Source organism: Furipterus horrens, unplaced genomic scaffold, assembly GCF_987537825.1.
Source record: "Furipterus horrens unplaced genomic scaffold, mFurHor1.1.pri manual_scaffold_3, whole genome shotgun sequence".
NCBI classification, from domain to species: Eukaryota; Metazoa; Chordata; class Mammalia; order Chiroptera; family Furipteridae; genus Furipterus; species Furipterus horrens.
Window position 1 is genome coordinate 120,649,609 of NW_028327173.1, and position 18,341 is coordinate 120,667,949.

Genomic DNA, 18,341 nt, shown 5'->3' on the forward strand with positions numbered 1-18,341 from the left:
GAAAAAAATATAATAAATATTAAATTTTAAAAAATCACATGCTCATAGTTTCCAACTCTAATCTGCTTTCATTTTATCTGAGAATTTACATACCTGTCTCTCCCACTAATCTTTTAAAATATAATGGTCTCAAAATATGTTGGAAAATAATGGACAAATAAAAGCAAAATAAAAATGTGTCACACCATCACACAAAATAATAGTTCAAGTGACCTTAATCATCAGTGGAAAAATATAGAAAGAAAAGGGCTGACATAGAATCTGAACTAAGCAAAAGAATCATCAGAGAGTATGGAGAAGCTCTAAACCTGCATAAAACTGGTTTTCCAGAGGGAGAGGGTAATTAACAGGTATAAACATGAAAGAAAATCAAAGAAGGAAGGATTACAAAAGATATTCCACTTGAAAACTAAAATAACCAATGACTTGAGAGTACAGTTTTATTAAAGTGACAAAAAACAAGTCATAAAATTTTGAAGAGTAAAAAGTGGTAAGAAAATAAAATTATATAAATTCTGGTCTTTGGAAAGTTTTTCACTGAATGTACAAAAATGTGGAAAGGGAAGGAATAGCAGTTTTGAGACTTTGGAAATATAAGCTTGTATGACATTTAAGGGAAAGGATATAAAATAGAGAATCCAAAGTACAAGAAATTGACCTTGTTAACATTAGACCACATTCCTAGAAGTAGATGATGACTAGCATTCAATACAGAAATGGGTAAGAAGAGTTTGTCTTTAAAATGAGATGATATATAGCTTTCTTTGAGGTAAATGACAAAAAGAGAGAATGGGTATAGTTTTTTTAAAAAGATTTCACATGAGAAAAAAGAACAAAGGCAATCATATTTGGTCACAGTGATATTAGAAATAAATTTTTTAAAGATAATTAAATAATTTAAATTTAACTAATTAATTCAAGCAATATAAAAGTTGATTCAGATTCTCTTAGACTGAGGAAAAATCCCATCTTCACAAAAATAGTTATTAATTATATTACAAGTAAAAATAAATGAATGATGACTTCTGGAAAAGTATTTAAAAATAATACTGAGTATTAACTTGTTTCTCAACAAAATAAAGTAAAACACATTTGAAATATAGAGAATATTTTTAAACTTGTGATGCAAGAGCAAGAAAGCATTGATTTACCTCTAAAAAATATATTTTTTCCCTTGACCTTTCTCTACCTTTAATTTGATTTATCCTCTAATCTCTCTCAATTCACTGGCAAGCCCCTATGCACATGAAGAAAAATCTCCATTTCGGTGACTTGGCTAGGTCTACCCTTTTCTCTTCTCAATATCTACTCATACTGTGAAGCCATTTTAGACTCCATTTTCTCATCTTTAAGTTTCAGTCAAACACTAGGATACTAACTCAAAAAGGTTTATGCATCCCCTTGTTCATAGCAGCATTATTTATAATGACCAACATATAGAAACAACTTAAGTGTCCACTGATGGATGAATGGATAAAGAAAATGTTATATATATATATATATATATATATATATATATATATATAATGAATATTATACGGCCATTAAAAAAATAAAATACTGATACTTGCAACAATGTGGATGAACCTTGAACTTTGAGGGCATTATATAAATGAAATAAGTTAGACAAAGAAAGACAAATACTATAAGATCTCACCTATATGTGAAGTCTGGAAAAAAACAAACAAAAACAAGCTCACAGATACAGATTGGTGGCTGCCAGAGGAGGGGCGGGAGTGAGGGTTGAGCAAAATGGGTAAAGCGTATGAAAAGATACAAACTTTCAGTTATAAAATAAGTGATGGGATGTAATGTAAAGCAGGATGACTATCTTTTATAATGCTGTATAGAATTTGACAGTTGCTAAGAGTAGATCTTCAAAGTTCTTACCACAAGAAAATAAACTAATTATGGATGGTGACAAATATTAACTATACTTATTGTGGTGATCACTTCAAAATACACACACATATTGAATCATTATGTTGTGTGCCCGACACTAATTTAATGTTATATGGCAATTATACCTCCATTGAAAAGAAAACCACTAGGACCAATAAATTCTGCAATGGATTTAGGAATTTTTTTTCCTATTCTTACTTTTAGTGTTCAGAGTTATTTGCTTATTTACTCTCATCCACGCTATTACATTTTACTAATAGGTCAGTTTACTAGAAGCCTTCTTTTCTAATCCATAAAATGTCAGCAGTAGTTTAACACTTCTAAACAGATTATCTAAATCAAAACTTATCAGAGATTTCTCTATTAGAGCCTAACAAATTAAATACGTATCTTCATCTTAATTTTTTAAAAGTACTCATAAAGTAGCCCTACTAAATTCCAATCATTGTCTTACATTTCTTTCAGATTTTTATTTTATGAGGCTGGCAAAGAGTATGACCAGCTGTTATTTGGAAATACCCAATGGTCTGAACAGCTCTTTTTCAGCTCAAGTAATCATCATTTCCAGGAGAGCCCTTGTCTCACCCTTACCCTTAATTATTTCCTGTAACAAGTAGAGCCATTCCTCAATTCCTTAAAATCCTTTCAATAGCTTTTACACTGATACAATTTTTAAACTAGCATCAACTTCACCTTTAGATTAAAGAGAATTCCCTTTTCTTTAAATATAAAAAGAATGCAGACATTGGACTTTTTTAATCATAATTACTTTGCACCCTCCATTGAAATTATAAATCAAAGTGTGAAAATATATTAAATATAAAAGAGTGAATGTTCCTTAAATATCGATTTAGATGGCTACTTCCTTGAGATACATGTTAGATCTGTACCTTATTTTTTCCCAGTCACAGTGCCTCTTGGACATTTAAGAATTCAATAAAAATTCTGTGAATTAAATCATATTTTACTTATGAAGAATACAAGTATGCATGTACACCATCATTGAGAAGATAAGTTAAATGACAGGATTTAGAGATTCTTCTATCTTATCCTTTTTACTTAATATTATTTTATGTTGTTTTAAACTAGTATAAGTAGAACCATCTCAGCAAATGTTGTACGTTTGTTAAATGTACTACAAATTTAAAATTTGTTCAGTCCTATTTGTTGAGTTGCACAAAAATAATATCATAAGTTAAAATATTTAACTTTTTTTATTAAAGTATAGTCTCCATAAGAAAAAATGTAAATAAGTCTATAGCTGAATGAATCACCACAAAGTGAATAAAACTATGAAATCATTACCCACTTAATCAAACTAAAACAAGTATCTTCAGAGGACACCTCTTCCTGCAATATTTCAATTGCCAATCTCATCCTCTTTCCCCAAGAAAATTGTTATTCTTACTTCTTTCAAAATAAGAATTGTACTGTTTGGGGACATTTTTTCCCCATTAAACTTTGTTTTAATGGATCTCAAAATTCCGTTTTGTTTTAATGGGTTTTGAAATTATGTTTCCACTATTTATTTATTTTTAGAGAAAAGGGAAGGTAGGAAGAAAGAGAGGGAAAGGAACATCAATGTGTTGTTGCCTCTTTTGCACCCCCAACCGGGGACCTGGCCCACAACCCAGGCATGTGCCCTGACTGGAAATTGAACTGGTGACCCTTTGTTTCACAGGCCAGTGCTCAGTCCACTAAGCCACACAAGCCAGAGCTGTTTCCATTTAAAAGGTACTGATTTTAAGAACTAATAACTTTTAAAAAGGCCATGCACACACTCACACATACACACAAAACCTAAATGGTCCACAAAATGTCCTCCTTTCCTTCTGAAGGTTTTACGATGCGTTTTAATTTTTAACCAATCTTTTACTATTAAACTTAAATGGCCAATTGAAACAAAGCATTCTGACACCATCCTTACACCAGTGATTAAAACTGGGACAACAGATATTGGGATAATATTCGTTTAGCCTGCTAAGCTTTCTGGGCAGACTTGGTGCCTTTACCAGTTCTAACTGCCTTCTTGTCCACTGTTTGATGACACCCACAGCAACTGTCTGCCTCATGTCATGAACAGCAAAATGACCCAGAGGTAGATAGTCAGAGAAGCTCTCAAAACACAACATCAGCATCCCCAAATTTCAGATAATTTGGGCCATGTTGCAGCCTTTTCCCAGAAGGATGATCAATCTTCTCCTTCAGCTCAGCAAATTTATGAGCATTGTGAGCTGAGTGACAAACCAGCACAGGCGTGGTACTAGCACTGATGTGGCCTGGCAGGTTCAGGAGAATCGCCTGGGCTATACAGCCAGCAGCTTCCACTGGTGAGTCATTTTGCTGCCACCAGCCACATTGCCATGATACTCATCTTTGACAGATACATTCTTGACATTCTTGACACTGAAGTCTACAATTTATCAGGAGAGCTTCTCTCAAAGCTTCATTTCGACTGACCTTATTTTAGTTGTAATGCTGACTGGAGCAAAGGTGACGGTCATGCCTGGTGTGAGAACACCAGTCCCCACTCAGCTCACAGGGACAGTACCAATACCACCAATTGTGTTAGACATCCTGGAGGGGCAGACACAAAGGACTGGTAGTTGGATGAGCTGGTGGTAGGACCAACCAATCCAGAGCTTCAAGCAGCAGGTTCCATGGCATTGCCATCTTTACAAGTGACTTTCCATCTTTTAAACCAAGGCATGGTAGCACTTGGCTCCAGCATGCTGTCGCCATTCCAACCAGAAATTGGCACAAATGCTACTGTGTCAGGGTTGTAGCCAAATTTCTTAATATAGGTGCTGACTTCCTTGATGATTTCCTTGTATCTCTTCTGGCTGTAAAGCAGCTGAATGAAATCCATTTCATTAACATCAATAATCAGCTGTTTCACACCCAGTGTGTAATTCAGAAGGGCATGCTCACAGGTTTGCCAATTCTTGGAGATACCTGCTTCACATTCACCAACACCAGCAGCAACAATCATGACAGCACAGTCAGCCTGAGATGTGCCTGTAATGATGATTTTGATAAAGCCTCTGTGTCCTGGGACATTAACAATGGTCACATAATACTCGGTCTCAAATTTCCATAGGAAGAAATCAATGGTGATACCATGATCGCATCCAGCTTCTAGTTTATCCAAGACCCAGGCATACTTAAAGGAGCCGTTCTCCATTTCAGCAGCCTCCTTCTCAAATGTTTCCATGGTTGTTTTGTTGATCCCATCATACTTGTGGAAGGTGGCCAGTAGTGGTAGACTTGTACAAATGACAATGATGTTGACATGAATCTTTTCTTTTCCATTTAGGCTTAGATTTAGTGGTGGTTTTCATGATACTTAGATTCTGAAGGCAAACCCATTATCAAAAGCTGTTTTTGGACTTTATATCAGAGGGATTATACAATATTATACTGTTTTGTGTTTGCTTCTTTTGCCCAATATTGTACTTGTGAGATCCATCTGTTTGTTTGTTTTTTTTTTTAATAGCTACAATACACTCATTACATGACTACATAACAATTTACTTTATGGTTGATGGAAATCTGGATGGTTTCCAGTGTGAAGCTATTACAAATAAAACGACCACAAACATTCTCAAGTAAGTCTTCTGTGGTACACGTGAGTGTATTTCTGTGGTATATGTATGCCTGGGAGTGAAATGCTTTAGAAGTAAGTTATATGTTTTTTCATTTTTAGAAGACAGTGACAGTTTTCCAAAAAAGTTGAGCCGGTTTATATTATTGCAGTATTATAGTATTGCCTCTAGTATATAAAAGTTTTCATCACTTCATATTCTTGCCAATATTCACCACTGTCTTTTTAATTTTTATGTATTTACTCATTTATGTCTATATGTTAGCCAGCTAGTTGTGTGTGGTGATATTTCATTGTAGTTTTAGCATATAGTTGAACATGTCTCCATATATTTATTGGCTACTGGTAACTATCTGTTTTTCATGAAGTGACTGTTAAATTCCTTTGCCTATTTCTATGAGATGATTTGTTTCTACTATTAAGTTTTATATAAAATTTCTTCATGTTTTCAAAGCAATAAAGTTGCTTATATATCTTGCAAATATATTTCCTGTTATATGGCTTGCAATTTTACCACCATCTTTATGTTGTTTTGTAAATTGATGAACACAAGATTTTATTTCCAACATATCTCTTTCCCTGGCTGGTGTGGCTCAGTGTATTGAGTGCTGGCCTGCAAATCAAAGAGTCACTGGTTCAATTCCCAGTCAGGGCACATGCCTGGGTTATGGGCCAGGTCACCAAGTGGAGGCATGCTAGAGGAAGCCACACATTGATGTTTCTCCCCCTCTCTTTCTCCTTCCCTTATTCTCTTTCTTAAAATAAATAAAATCTTTTAAAAAATATTTCCTTATCCAATCTATGTTCAGGAAAATATTCTCCTATACTCTTTTAAACAATTCATTAAAAATGCCCTATATTGGCAAGTATTTAATTTTTTTTCTTTTGGATCTTGTATTGGGTCATTTTCAGAATAGTTTTCAATACCATAACCCTTTCCTAGTATTTTACAGTTATGAATTTTTACCGAGAAGCTATGATTCTACAGCAGGTATTTGTATTGAATTTAGTTATTTTCTCCCAAGCTATTGATAGAAAATTAAGTTTCATAATTTTACTTTCAATTGAATTTTAATGATTCTATGTGAATTTTTTTTAAATGTGGGTAAACATAGCTTAAATAATATAAATATTACATTTTTATTTTATTTGAGAACTCAACTATTAGAAATTGCTTGCCTTTTCTAGAACATTATTTTGGCCATATGTACAATTCCTTAATTTTTATTATAACATTATTACATAATGTCTTCTAAAATCAAAAGTATGCCATTATAAATAGTAGGTAGGCATTACCATTTAAGAAAAAAATTATTGAATTCATGACATGCCAAAACAAATTTATGGCTGATAAAATGAATGGTAATCACACATGTATAATTAGTTTTATTTTTTAAAAATTCAAACAATGACATAAATTAATAACTAATATCAATCACTGTGACAGAACTAAAACTAATTACCTAAAAATGGTGAAATAAATATTGGGAATGTGAGTGGCACACAAAATTCTCATACACAATGACTAATTCCAAGTTAGTTAACCACTTAGTGCAATGGCTCTAAAAACTTATGAGTACATAAAAAGCCTAGAAAAAGCTTGTTAAAAGTACAGAGTCCCAAATCCCACACTTAATTATTTTATTTCTATAGGTCTGATATTGAGAATAGAAATCTGAATATTATCTGGTCCCTCAGAAGATACTGATAGAGGGAGTATAAAATCCACTCAGGGTTAAGCTTGTCCTGGGTAAATCCATAAAATAAAAGGAATCTATCACTAACATCCTTGTGGTCCCCATTTCTCTCAAGCTCATCCTTTCTGCATACTTAAGTCTGGGGTTCACACTGACCAGGCCCACACTGAGCAAGGTTTGTGGCAAGGGATCTTTCTAATCAACAACGAGCAAGATTCTTCTTCAGTGAATAAAATTCAAATAATTATAATATTTCACTTTATTAGTTCTCAATATTATCACCAACCTAGATGCAAAATACAGGCTAAAAATTATATTTTCTAGCAAATAATCAAAATACTATATATTATTTATACTTCAATTAATATGCTTAAAGTATAACTAAAAATATGTAAAACAAGTACAATTAACCTACAGTAGAAGAGACAGTGGTATAGGGTATGAAAGGAAGAATTAAATCTATTATAGAACACTTCAAAAGGGAAAATAAAAACTACATTGATATTAAACAAATATAGAATAATGTTTAAAATTACATAAATAAAGCAGAAGTTAATAATAGGTATGTTATGGAGTGGATCTCTAAGTAAGGGGAAATTTTTCCATTTAATTTTACTTTATGTGCTGTTTGAATATTTTAACATGCATTACTTTTATAATTACATCAATTATTGACTTTTTCTAAACTATATTATGTGATTCTCATTTTAAAATGGCTTTGGCATGCTGTATCTTCCTATTCATGGAGTTAAATTTTAGTATAATTCAAAACCTAATCAGTACACATGTTCAGCACCTATGAAAGTTTCGTGACATACTCAAGGAGTTCTCAGTATATTGATATCATATTTCATTAAGAAAATATTCAATAAACACTTAACTGTTACTTAATTTCTTGACATGGAGATATTAAAAGATCCTCTAAAGCAAAAGATGGCAAATTTTTCTATAAAGGGCCAGATAGTAAATATTTAGGCTTTGTGGTCACTAAGGTCTTTGCTGCCAACTACTCAGCACTGCTGTTGTAGCTTTAGAAGAGCCACAGTCAATGACTGAAGGATGAGCGTGGCTGAGTTCCAATAAAGTTTTATTTACAAAAACAAGTGACTAGCCATATTTAGCACACAAGGCCTTATTTTGTCAACAAATGCATTCTAAAGTAATCCAGACTTGTCTGCATTTCTACATGCCTGTTTCCTTGTTACCTATTTGTACAATTTTGTCCCATTATAATATACATCTTAATATTAAAATTCTGGGCAAGTTGTAGCAAATTATGAAGTAGATCTAAATCATTTTTCTCTGCTTCATGCTGAGCACATACTGCTTTCCAAGTTTTTTTTTTTTTAATCAGTTGATTTAATAGAATTATAATTGGTTTCATGATCCAGATCCTTTACACTGATTAGAAACAGGGAAGTTTCCTACACTGACCCTTGAGAGAATGCAATCAAATCCACACTTGCTTTCATGTTGTCTACCTGAAAATTCTAATTCCCTGATGCTTGTAACTAAAAGGGCTAAATGCATTGTGAAGTATTTTTTTAAAATGCTTGCTACACTAAGATAAAAATGATGTGCATTGCAATTCAATTGGGTCACTAACAGAATGACCTAATTTCTATTCAGTATGCTCTGGTACACTTTCAGATGTCGATGAGAAATAATGGGCCTACACTGAATATTGCCCGCCAGCTTGATAAAACTGACAAGAAAGAGATAAGAAAGTTCAACATCCTCTTATTTCCATGTTTAGCCCTTAGGGTGTTTTGTATTTGAGTATTGTTGCTGCTTTGTCTGGTAAAGCCGGGTTAAGATTATTTATGGAAAGATTGTGATACGCTCAGAAGGAGAGAACTGACAGCAATTTGAGACACATACAATGGAGCTTGAAATCTCTAAACAGAAATTCATGCTGATGCCAAAATTTTTTTAAAAGTCATTTGAATCCACTGATGTTTAATTTTGATGATACCACACAAAAGAGGTACATTATATATAGTGGGCTCTTCTTATTTTTCTCAGAACCTAAAAAGGGCATGTGCAGAAAGTTTTATGCTGATTGTTGTATAGTTCTGCCCTCTAAAGTTCAGAAAAGGTGTCTGTCTTCGAGTACTACAAATTTCAGCCGTCACAGAGAAGAAGCTGAGTTCATAGTAAGCAGGATTAGAGTGGGAAGGTCTTGTATTGCATTATGCCCCGCCTACACCTAGGCTGCGGCTGGAATGTCACTCCTTTGTGAATCCTAGTGATTCGTTTTTGCTCCCAGTCCTGAAAGCTCCTCACTATGCACCTACCTCCAAAGTAGAAAACATGTTTTTCTTTCTTAATGCTCTTCAAGAAAGACATCGCTCTCCACTTTTGGCGAAACAGAAGTGAAGACCAGTGGATCTTAAAATACGTTTGATATTTATGTGTATACTTTCCTACCAGGTAGTCCTTCCATTGACAGCCCAACATCTATCTTTTCTTCTTTTAAACAAAATAAAAAATTCTCTTAGAGATTTTGTAAGTACTGCAAGTTAGAGTTTGACTGCAACACAATCCTTCCTCATAAACCTTTAAACTAGAGAATGGGTGACTTCTTAAGGAGCAAGCACAAACTGCTACTGTTTCATCTCCTCTAGCACAAAGATTTACAACATTAATTTGGAGAGGGCAAGTTTACTTAGCGTCAACATCCACAGGCTATCCCTCTTTTCCGCCTCTGAAGCAAGCACTAGACTATCTCATCCTCTAAAAACGCATCATTTTCTACATATGAGGATATGTGGAACATCATAGGCAAAGGGCTGAATAACTCTTCTAGTCAAATTAGGGTCTCTTAGCCATTCTGAAATCAAATCAGTTACTGAAACCCATTTTCCAGACACTAAACTGGCTCTGGAGGCACCTGGTTGGAATTTGTTGATCTTCCTATCACTCACTACCTGGTAAAGGCTGACTGCAAATTGTTGGGGGAATATAATTAAAAACAAAATCTGCCATCCCAGAAAATCTCTTCACAATAGAAGAAAAACAGTTTTATTATAGAATAAACATTAAATCAGAATCTGATGTCCATCACAAGCAATCACTGAAGAGTTTACAAACACAGAAAGAAACCTCATCCTTTTAATCAGGTATAAGCCATTACATACATGTTGTCAAGGTAAACGATAACTAGTCCTCAAGTAGGAGGACTTTCAGCACCATTTATCACACATAATTCCCTTAAATTTACCCGGCAATTGGGCTGGCCATCTGTGATAGCTAATTGCCTGTATCATAAGGAATAATAAAACTTCACACTCATATCTCCAGAACATTAGGTAGAACTTGGAGCCTGATGACCTATGTTAAATTCTCATGTGGATGGGGACATGGGGGCCCTGTCTTCTTTTTGTAATTATATTTCCATATGACAGCTCCCAGGTCCTTGAGAAAGATGTTCCCCAATTATAAAGCTGAAAAAAAGGCTTTTATTTAGTATTTTAAAAGGCTTTTATATTAGAGATATTGTGAGCTTGGTTCCAGACCACTGTAATAAAGAATATCACAATTAAAAAAATTATAATCTTTTTTCTAGTGGAAGGTCTTGCCTTCAATTTGAGCATGACACACAATAAAGTAAAGTAAAGCCCTGACCAGTGTGGCTAAATTGGTTTGGTATCCTCTCACAAAGCAAAAGGTCACGTGGTTCAATTCCCAGTCAGGGCACATGCCTGGGTTATAGGTCCTGTACTCATCAGGGTGCATACAGAAGACAACGATAAATGTTTCTTTCTGACATTAATGTGTCTCTCTCTTTTTTTCCATTCCTTCCCTTAACTCTAAAAATAAATAAATAAAATTATTTTTTAAAAAGTGAAGCACAGTTATGCCTATATAAATAACTGTGCATCTCGATTGAGCAGAGAAAAAGTTCACAATATAAGTATTCTAAAGTAAATGCTCTAAGAAAAGGGAGATGGGGAATCACTTTTCCCTTTCTGCACCAGGAGAAATTACAGTTTTTAATTTAGATTTGTATTTACACTTTATAGAATCTATCTTGAGAAGGTTCCCTAGCATCATGCATATACACCCTACTGGGTCTGCCCTAGGTACCGCTCATTGTGACATTGCAAGATATGCATTTGCTTTCTTCAAATCCTTGAATAAATTCATGTATGTTGAGAATTCATACATCCCTCCTAACAGCAATTAGGTTTGATATTATTTATCATTTACTAACTACAAGTGTCTTCTGCTTAAAGTTCCCTAAAACCTTGAAAACTCAGTTTAGTAGCTTTTGAGTCCCTTGTCCTCTATTGTCTATTATTCCCCAATAAAGAAAATTTCACTAATTTGTTGATATGCCACTTTGATACTCATATAAATCTCAGTTAGTCACTAACTTAAGGGCAGTAGTTTAAAGAACAGTGAAGAAATTCCATGAACCATTAAAAAGAAGAAGAACAGTAACTGCAGCACTACTATGTGCAAGTGTTAAATTTTATAAAGTAGTCAGTCCATAATGAAGTTAGTGCTGGGAACCATTGGGCTTTAAAATAGCTAATCAATTAGTGAATCAATGCTTATGTATTTCCTGCAGATATACATAAATAGATAACAAACAAATACAGGGAAAATATTGAAAATAACAACTTGTTTAGTACTTAAAAGATTAAGCAGCAAAAATTACTAAGAATTTAGGTCATATGAGTAAGAAAAGTTGTTTGATTAAATTCAAAGATATCAAATTCTGTCTCTAAGACACAAAGTTAATTTTTCCTGTACATGTAAAATATTGATATAAAGTGAACTGGCTTCAAAAATCAAAGGAGTGGAAACAAAAATTAATAACAAAAATATAAACAGAGGAAAGAAGAATGTCATTTGGGGGAAAAAAATCCACTTAATGTCTGAATCAATGAGTTAAATCCAAACATTAATTATGGAATTCTTAAAGATTAACAATAATGAAAGCAAGATATTAAAATGCATAAAAATTTTCCAAAACTGTACTCTGAAAAAATATGTAATATGTAATTATTTGTGTTATTAAACAAGAAACTATGATACTATATTAAACTAAGATTCAAATTAAAGTATAAATCCTGGTGTAAATTGCAGTTTTAAAAACATAATAATAACAAAACCTGCCAAAGCTTAGAGACTCTCTTCAAAACTATATTCAGACACAAATGCAGTCTTTAATCATTTTTATTGTTAAACAAAAATAATAACCATAACATAAATTGAACTTAGTTTTAAAATTTATAATTAAGACAAATGTAACTGAAGTAGAATTGAGCAATGTTAAATTAAATAAAAATACAGATATATTTTTAATAAGAAAGGAATAAAAGTAGCATGACTGAATTTAATAATTTTTGATTTTATGTAATGTATATATGATGTTTTCTGCAACATAATCCAAAAAGCAAAGGTAAAAACAAAAATACACAGACTTAGAAGGCCTAAGTATTTTAACTATGAATATAAACTATTTAAAATGTAAAAATACCCATTCGATATTCCAATTATCTTGGAAACTAATTTGAAAACTATAAAAATTATAATTTTAGGTATACACACACATAGAAATACACAGCCTGTCCAGAAAAAGTCCAGCATTGTTAATATAAGAAGAACGGTTTGAGCAACATTGATATAAGTTGGCAGTCAAGGAGAGTGGACTGGAATACACATGTATGAACAATGATGGCTTCACTGTACTAGTCAATGGGGGTGGTACATGTCATTGAGTGAGCATGGGTACTGTGTGGTTGTCACATTTACAATGACTGAGCAAGTAGAGCAATGAATCTGTATCAAATTTTGCTTTAAGTTTGAACACTCCTCTGTAGAAACTATGCAGATAATTCAGAAGGCCGCAGTGATGAGCAACTGGTGATTGGCAGCTTCATCACAACAATCCACCCACTTAGGCATCTCATCTCATGCAGTGTTTTTTGAAAAACAGCAAATCACCCAGGTGACTCAGCACCCCTACAGTCTAGATGTGGTCCCCTGTGACTTCTGGCTTTTCCCAAAACTAAAATCACCTTTGAAAGGGAATAGATTTCAGACTGTCGATGAGATTCAGGAAAATATAATAGGGCAGCTGATAGCAATTGGGAGAACTGTGTGAGGTCCCAAAGTGCCTATTTTGAAGGGGACTAAGGTGTCTTTATCATATGTACAATGTTTCTTGTATCTTGTATCTTCTTCAATAAATGTCTCTATTTTTCATATTATATGGCTGGGTACCTCCTGGGCAGGCTTCTATACTGGCAATAAAACTGTTACACAGTAATTTTAAATAAAAATTTAGTAGTATATACAAAGTTAAAATGTGTTTACCTTTAGACTCTAGCAATACTCTTCTAGATACATATGCTAGAGAAATTTCTACATAATAACACAAGAAGATATATGTGAGGGTGTTTACTATGACATCCTAAGGTGCAGTTTACTATGCTTCAATGTGTTCAACTGAAAGATTAAATGTGGCATTATCCTGAGCTGGAATACTATGTAATTAATAAAATACATCACAAAATCGATTGACTTTTTAGCAGGAATTATCTCAAATTTAAAAGGGCTGAAAAAAAAAGCAAGTTGCAATAGAATATGTACATTAAATATATATAATTTTAAAAGCCCATACAACACATTATTATTCACTTATATGTATATCTATAAGTGAAGGTAGAGATGGAGGATTGGCAGGTGAAGCATTAACTTGTTACAATGTATTTTTATGATGAGAAGAAATGGTATTAAAATAAAAGTTTTTAAAAATGGGAAAAAATGAGGTCTCAACTAAGGTGAGTGATGAGGTGAATCAATCTAAGCCTGTGCACCTAAGATCAATAATGAAATGAATAACTCAAATTAACTAAAAATATGCAATAAGACCATATCTTAAAATTAAAGGTCTTGGGTTTTTTTTTCTATTTCTATCAATCTATGAAATGACTGTGAATATGACATTGACAAGAATATGTAAGTGTGAATGTCTATAAAACTTTTTGCAATCTTTCCATCCCACATCAAACAGAAATATAACCAAATTAATGTGTAGGTATCTCCTTATGTTTATAAAGCATGACAGCTGGCTTGCTCAAGGCTGAGTTGGTAATTCTCCATAAGAGACCGCAGCCCTTAGACATCAAAAGGTAGAAATTTCACTTTTTCAGATAACTAATTCCTAACACCACAATGGAAATTTGAATGGACACACTGAAATGCAAAAAGCAAAAACTTCACTCAGATAAATAGAATTCACTCAGTACCATCTCTAGTGAATGACTGGAAGAGTTTTCTAGATAAACTTTCCATGAGGGAATTGATTGTGTACTGCAGTACAGAGGATTTGATTAGATATTTATGATAATGTGCTTTAGTCATTACATTCAGACAGGTGCTGAGAAGTAATTAAAAAACAAAATAACTCTCAAGTTTTTTTGTAGATTAGATTTAACTAATAGATTAATAATATTGAGATAAATTTTAATCATCATATGTGCTCCAAATAATTGATAAACAAATGGCCCTATTTCCATAGGCTTCCCTGGTCACTTGGCAATTTTTTTTGTGCCTGTATCTAGAGACACCTGTGGTCATGTAATCTCTTCACGTTGCTTCTGTGGTTGTCTCATAAGACAACTCTTCCAGTTACCCTTGACCTTGTTTACCTGCTCAATACAGAATTGAAAATGTCAAGATTCAATCCTCTAATTCAATAATTACAATGTTCTTCCTATTGAACTGCAATACAGTATTCTTTCACTTATCATGGATATTACGTTCTAGACCCCCAACCCCCACAATAGGTGAAAATCCACGAAGTAGAAACCTTACATTTATCTTAGTATTTATGTATATTGTAAGGCTTTATAAACCCTTCCCACACCCTTATAAGCCATTCCCAGTCCTTTATTAACCTTTCCCACTCCTTTATTAACCTTTTCCTCACTTTTATAAACACTACTTATGTTCTTAAACATATTCTACACTCTTAAACTTACATAACTTTAACAACATATGTATACAGTACTACGAAATCCCACGATATAGCAAAAAATACATGATAAATAATTAAATATAATATTTTTAGAAATCCCGCGATACAATGAGGCCGCGATAAGTGAACCACAATATAGAGAGGGAGTACTGTAACTGCTTTTCTCTTCCTGTTTTTAAGATTCTCTCTTTGTTTTTAACCTTTAGAATTTTAATTATGATGTATCTTGGAGTGGGCCTTATTGTGTTCATCTCATTTGTGACTCTCTGCTTCCTGGACTTGCACGTATACTTCCTTCGCCAAATTAGGGAAGTTTTATTTCACTATTTTTTCAAACACATTTCCAACTCTTTGCTCATTCTCTTCTTCTTCTGGCACCCCTATGATACAAATGTTGTAATGCTTGAAGTTGCCCCAGAGGCTGCTTACGCTGTCCTCGTTTTTTTTTGGATCCTGTTTTCTTCCTGTTTTTCTGATTGCTTGTTTTTTGGTTCCTTATGTTCCAAATCATTGATTTGATTCTTGGCTACATCCACTCTTACTGTTATTTCCCTGTAAATTGTTCTTTATTTCAGTTAGTGTATGTTTCATTTCTGACTGGATCTTTTTTATGCTGCTGAGGTCATCTCTAAGTTCCTTGATCATCCTTATAACCAGTGTTTTGAACTCTGCGTCTGATAGATTGCTTATCTCCATTTTGTTTAGTTATTTTTCTGGAGTTTTGATCTATTCTTTCATCTGGGCCATGTTTCTTTGTCTCCTCATTTCAGTAGCCTCCCTGTGTTTGTTTCTATGGATTAGGTAGAGCTGCTATGACTTCCTGTCTCAGTAGCGTGACCTATTGTAGTAGGTGTCCTGTAGGATTCAGAGGCACAGCCTCCATTATCCTCCAATCTGGGTACTCAAGATGCACCCTTCATGTGGTCTGTGTACACTCTCCTGTTGCAGCTGAGCCTTGACTGCTGCTGGCACATAATGGGAGGGATTTACCCAGGCCATCAGCTGCAAGGACTGTCTGTGACCATTGATCACCAACTGTCTCCCTCCATGGAGGATCAGCTGTGCAGGGTCAGGGTGGTGGTGCTTCAGTGTGGTCTGTGATTGTCTACTGGGTGTGCAGGCTCTGGGGTTTCCCGGGTAGTGCAGGCCAAGGTCAGCCCTCACCTCTGTTTTGCCTGGGGCCACCTGGCCTGAACTATAAAGTAATCTGAGATGGCTGCTACTTGTTTTGGTCTTGCAGATTTTCAGAAAAAGCCAAGCTGTGAATCTAGGCTGGTGGCTGCTAGTACTGGGCTTGTGGTCACTTAGCAAGAAATGCAGGGGCTGGGGGCTCACTATGGCTGGCTATTCCTTGTTTGAGAGGATTTGGGAAATTATGAAGCATGAGCCAAGACCACCCATTCATATGGAAAAGCAGCTTGGGTGGCCCCATAAAGCTGGGTGGGAGAGAGTCTCTGGGGATCTCCAGGGCGGAGCAAACAGTGTTAACCAGGCTGATAAGTCTCAGACATGGCACCAGCCTGCTGGCTCTGTGGCTCTGTGAGGGGAGGGTTCAGAAAATGAACAATGGCCTCTGCCTGCCTGTTTGGGAGAAAGCTGTTCTTCAACTCTCGCCTTGATAATCAGACACTTCAGTTTCTCCCTGTATGCCAATGGAGCCTTTCAAGCTGCTACCCTGGTGCTGGAGCTCAGAGAAAGTGAGTTTAAGTTCATGTGTGGGTTCTTTAAGGAACTGCCTTGGACTCTAAGTTTCCATCTTCCTCAGCCTCAGTCCTCACTGGTTTTTGCAGCCACAAGTTATGGGATTTATCTTCCTGGCACTGAAACCCTGGGCTGGTGGGGCTGGTGGGGCTGGTGGGACTGGTGGGGCTGGTGGGCCTGTTGGGGCTGGCATTCCTTGCTCCCTAGATATCCCTCCCGAATTTTTATCCACTTCATGTGGGTGTGAGACCAGCCCATTCTGTATCTCCACTCTTCGAGCCAGTCTGGATGGATGTGGTTCCTTTTATTCTGTAGTTGTCAAACTTCCATTCCACTCAATTTTGAAAATTCTGAATTATGGTTGTTCTATTTTTTTGTAATTTTGATGTAGTTGTGCAAGGAGGCAAGTCATGTTTACCTATGCTGCCATCTTGACTGGATGTCCAAAGTGAAGATTTAGATTGGAAATGTTCATCAAGGAGGAATCAAAAAAGCTAAAGATGAAGTTAGCAGCAAGCTTTGGGGATTTTTTTCAAAAGCACTTTGGTAAAATGGGCTTCATCTAACTTTTTAAAAACAAAATTCTCAATTCAAAGAATAATAAATATCTCTTTTCACTACTTTTGTCATAAAAATGCTTTTGCATTTTCAAGTACTTCTGAATCTACTTTAGATATATTCTAGGATTATCCAAATAAGTAAATATACTATAGAAAAAAAGAAGCTAAGTTTCTCACTGTCAGAGAAACGACTTACATATAAGGATAGATGGAAGTCTAAGATGCTCCTAGTGGAATTAAAATAAATATGGATGTCTATGTGTTCATGAATTATAATATATACATATATTGTCTAGTTCTGTAGTTCTGTGTGATGAAAGGACCAAGAGGCAAATATACCCTAGTAGCAATGAGCACACCAAGTACCCAAATCATGGGGAAAAATATGTATATAAGTATATATAATGATAATTATATAAAACTACATATCTATATATCTGTGTGTGTGTGTGTGTATGTATATATATATAATCATTTTAGGAAACTAGAAATATATATCCAACACAAGGTAAGCACAGCCTCAATTTGTTGTTTTTAAATCCTTGACCGAGGATATGCCTATTTTAAAAATGGATTTTAGAGAGAGAAAGGGAAAGAGAGAAAGATTAATCAGTCGCCTCCCATACATGCCTTGACCAGCGATGGAACCTGCAATCTAGGTATGTGCCCTGACCAGGAATCAAACCTGCGACCTTTTTGGTGTACAACATGACACTCCAAGCAACTGAGTCACCCAGCAGGACAGCCTTGATTCCTTTTGTTTCAAAGTCTTTATGGCCACCAATACATAATGATTCATTTCATCTATCAAGCTAATACCTGTATCTATAATGTCCCAGGCATGTGTTATATTCCTGTTCTCTAACCATACACAATACAGA

General features: G+C 34.6%; 1 pseudogene; it reads right to left on the bottom strand.

Annotated features, from left to right (window-relative positions):
* Positions 1-3,837: 3,837 nt before the first annotated feature.
* LOC150015834 (elongation factor 1-alpha 1 pseudogene) overlaps positions 3,838-18,341 on the bottom strand; it is a 54,665-nt pseudogene continuing 40,161 nt past the window's right edge.